This window comes from Otolemur garnettii, unplaced genomic scaffold (assembly GCF_000181295.1).
Source record: "Otolemur garnettii isolate 467f Iridium unplaced genomic scaffold, OtoGar3 scaffold00050, whole genome shotgun sequence".
NCBI classification, from domain to species: Eukaryota; Metazoa; Chordata; class Mammalia; order Primates; family Galagidae; genus Otolemur; species Otolemur garnettii.
The window spans coordinates 8,474,146-8,478,169 of record NW_003852445.1 but is presented as its reverse complement, the minus strand read 5'-3'; the positions used below and the strand labels follow the sequence as shown (position 1 = coordinate 8,478,169).

Sequence of the window (4,024 nt, the reverse complement as noted above, 5' to 3'; positions counted from 1 at the left end):
AAAAAAAAAAAAAAAAAAGACTACAGAGTCTGAGCCCTATCAACCTCCCAATCTAATTTCCTACTACCATCCCTACCCCTGTCACCATTTAATATACCCCAGCACTCTCCAAACTCTAGCACACTAGCCTTCATGCAATTCCTTGAAAATCCCAAACTGATTTCCACCATAGAAGTCTTCCCACTACTATTCCCACTTCTTACAATGCTCCACATTTTGGCATGTCTTACTCATTATTCATGTCTATGTTCAAATGTTACTTAGAGAAGCCTTACCCGGCAACCCATCTAAAAGAACCACTAAACCCATCACTCTCTCATGTACTACTTCTTTCATAGCCCTTCAACAATATCCAAAATCATCTTGATTTATTTAATGGCTCACTGTCTATCTACTGAAATAGAAATTTCAAGAGGGTAGGACTTTGTCTTGTTTACTGCTCAATCCAATCCCTAGCACCTGGCACAATACCTGGCACGCAGCAGGGCTCATTAATTATTTGTTGTTGAATAACAATTGAATTCACCTAATCTGTCTAAACTAACCTATCTATATTTTCATTCTATTATGTATAATTGAATAATTCCTTTCCTGCCTTTAGATTTAGATCTATTGGTTACCAGAATGTTCTTCCTAGAATAAAGTCCTTAAAACAGTTTAGCCTGTTAAAATAGGCTATACTGTACCAATGCCTTTATTTCCATTCTATAAGCAGCCCTACAGATAACTGTGCTAGTTTTTTAGTTTTTATTATAAATACTATTGATAAAGATGAAAAGGTATGTGCAGATTATAACAAATATTTACTTTTTTATACTGCAAGAAACAAAATCATTCTTTAAATAATAGTAACTACAGAAAAGCAAACTTTTTCTTTTTTTTTTTTTTTGAGACAGTCTCACTCTGTTACCCACGCTAGAGTGCTATGGCATTAGCCTAGCTCATAGCAACCTCAAATTCCTTCATTCAAATGATCTTCCTGCCTCAACCTCCCAAGTAGCTGGGACTACAGGCACCCACCACAATGCCTGGCTAATGTTTTCTATTTTTAGTAGAGACAGGGATCTCTCTCTTGCTCAGGTTGGTCTCAAACTTCTGAGCTCAAGTGATCCTCCCATCTCAGCCACCTCACCCAGATGGGAAACCAAACATTTTGGTTTTAGAAAACCAAATTCAGCTCTGCACCCATAGCTCAGTGGTTAGGCCCCCAGCACCTACACAGAGGCTGGGGGTTTCAAACTTGGCCTGGCCTGCCAAACAACAATGACAACTACAACCAAAAAATAGCTGGGCATTGTGGTAGGTATCTGTAGTCTCAGCTACTTGGGAGGCTGAGGCAAAAGAATCACTTGAGCCCAGGACTTTGAGGTTGCTGTGAGCTGTGACGCCATGGCACGCTACCAAGGGCAACAAAGTGAGACTCTGTCCCCCCTCAAAAAAATAAAACATATTGGCTCAGCACCTATAGCTCAACCGGCTAAGGCGCCAGCCACGTACACCTAAGGTGGCGGGTTCGAATCCCCAGCCCGGACCCGCCAAAGCAACAATGACAGCTGCAACCAAAAAAAAAAGCCGGGCGTTGTAGCGGGCGTCTGTGGTCCCAGCTACTTGGGAGGCGGAGGCAGGAGACTCGCTTGAGCCCAGGAGTTGGAGGTTGCTGTGAGCTGTAATGCCAGGGCACTCTAGCCAGGGGGACAGCTTGAGGCTCTGTCTCCAAAAAAATAAAATAAAATAAAATATAAAAACCAAATTCACAGACAGGTGATTACAGTCATATCAACAGCACAAATCATGTTGACAGTACATATTCTAAGCCCAGCCTTATGAGAGAAACATTAAATCCCAATTGAAAGGACATGTTACAAAATACCTGACCAGCATTCAAAACCGTCAAGGACATCAAAAATAGTACAAGTCTGAGAATCTATCATAACCAAGAAGATCCTAAAGATCTATGACTACAAAAAGTATTGTACTGGATGGTCATATTGGATGGACCTGGAACAGAAAAAGGAAAATAGATAAAAATTAAGCAAATCATGGCTCAATGGGTAGGGCACTGGCCACATATACCAGGGCTGGCGGGTTTGAACCTGGCCTGGGCCTGCTAAACAGTGACAAATGCAACAAATGAACAGCTGAGCATTGTGGCAGGCGCCTGTACTTTGGAGGCTGAGGCAAGAGAATTGCTTAAGCCCAAGAGCTGGAGGTTGTTGTGAGATATGACACCACGGCACTCTACCCAGGATGACAGCTTGCAACTCTGTCTCAAAAAATAACGAAGCAAATCTGAATAAACTATGAATGTTAGTTAAAAATAATTTATCATTATCGGTTCATTAACTAGCATAAACATACTATGCTAACATAATATATTAATAATAGGAAAAACTGGGTGCTAGATGTGTGAAAACTGCATACTATCTTTACAGTTTTTCTATAAATCTAAAACTGTTTTTTTTTTTTTTTAATTACTTCTTCCTCCTGTAGTGTTTTCTTGCCCCCCATGGAGCTGGGATCACAAGGTCCGGCTGTCTTGTTGTCCTGTTGTTGTTGTAGAGACAGGGGCTCACTCTGGCTCACTCTGGCTCTGGGGTCTTCAGCTGGTCTCAAACCTCTGAGCATAGGTGATTCACCCGCCTCGGCCTCCCACAGCGCTGGGACAACAGGCGTAAGCCACTATGCCCAGCCTAAAACTGTTCTTAAAAAGTTAAATTTGGCTTGACACCTGTGGCTCAAGTGGCTAAGGCGCCAGCCACATACAACTGAGCTGGCTGGTTTGAATCAGCCCAGGCCCACCAAACAACAATGACGGCTGCAACCAAAATTAGCTGAGCATTGTGGCAGGCAACTGTAGTCCCAGCTACTTGGGAGGCAGAGGCAGGAGAATAGCTTGAGCTCAGGATTTGGAGCTTGCTGTGAGCTGTGATGATACAGCACTATACCCAGGGCAACAGCTTGAGGCTTTGTCCCAAAAAAAAAGTTAAACTTAATTCATCCAAAATCCTCCACCCAAATAAAATTACTGTTAGCTTACATTTGATGTGTCTCTTTTTAGAGTTCTATAACAGGAGTCCCCCCCTTATTCCCAGGTGACAGGTTCGAAGACTCCCAGTACATGCCTGAAACCTCAGAAAAGTACTAACTCCTACGTATACTGTATTTTTTTCTACATATACATACACTGTAATAAAAAATACATGAATGTTGTATCTCTCTCTTGCTCTCAAAGTATTTTCAGACCGGCTCAGCGCCTGTGGCTCAAGTGGCTTAGGGCGCCAACCACATACACCTAAAGTGGCGGGTTCGAATCCAGCCCAGGCTGCCAAACAACAGTGACGGCTACAACCAAAGAATGGCTGGGCGTTGTGGGGGCGCCTGTGATCCCAGCTACTTGGGAGGCTAAGGCAGGAGACTCGCTTGAGCCCAGGAATTGGGGGTTGCTGAGAGCTGTGGTGCCACAGCACTCTACCCAGGGGGACAGCTTGAGGCTCTGTCTCAAAAAGAAAAAGAAAAAAAAAGAAAATATTTTCAGACCACAGTCAACTGCAGGTAACTGAAACTGTAGAAAGTGAAACCTTAGAAAATGAAAGCACAGATAAAGGTGATTACTGTAAATGGAGACATACATTAAAGCTATTATAATTTTGTAACCTGCTTTTTTTCTCTTAAGATATATTCCATGGTTCACAAGTCTTTGGTAGAGACCTATATCATGTTTATAGCCACTCTCCTCTATAAAGGTACCATATTTATTTACCTGATCCCCTATTACTTAACTTTAAGTTTTCCCAATTTTTTCTATTTTCATTTTTCTATTACAAAAAATGCTACAAAGACAAAACTTAAATGATCATATTTGCAAACATACCATAACAAGAAATAGCTTCTGGCTCGGCACCTGTGGCTCAACCGGCTAAGGCGCCAGCCACGTACACCTGAGGTGGCGGGTTCGAATCCAGCCCGAACCCGCCAAACAACAATGACGGCTGCAACCAAAAAATAGCTGGGCATTGTGGCGGGC

At 42.5% G+C, this 4,024-nt stretch overlaps 1 protein-coding gene across 3 annotated transcripts in view; it reads right to left on the bottom strand.

Annotated features, from left to right (window-relative positions):
• The window catches only part of MGA (MGA, MAX dimerization protein), a 144,238-nt gene that overhangs the window by 136,334 nt on the left and 3,880 nt on the right, over positions 1–4,024 (bottom strand). The gene's annotated exons all lie outside the window — the stretch shown is intronic.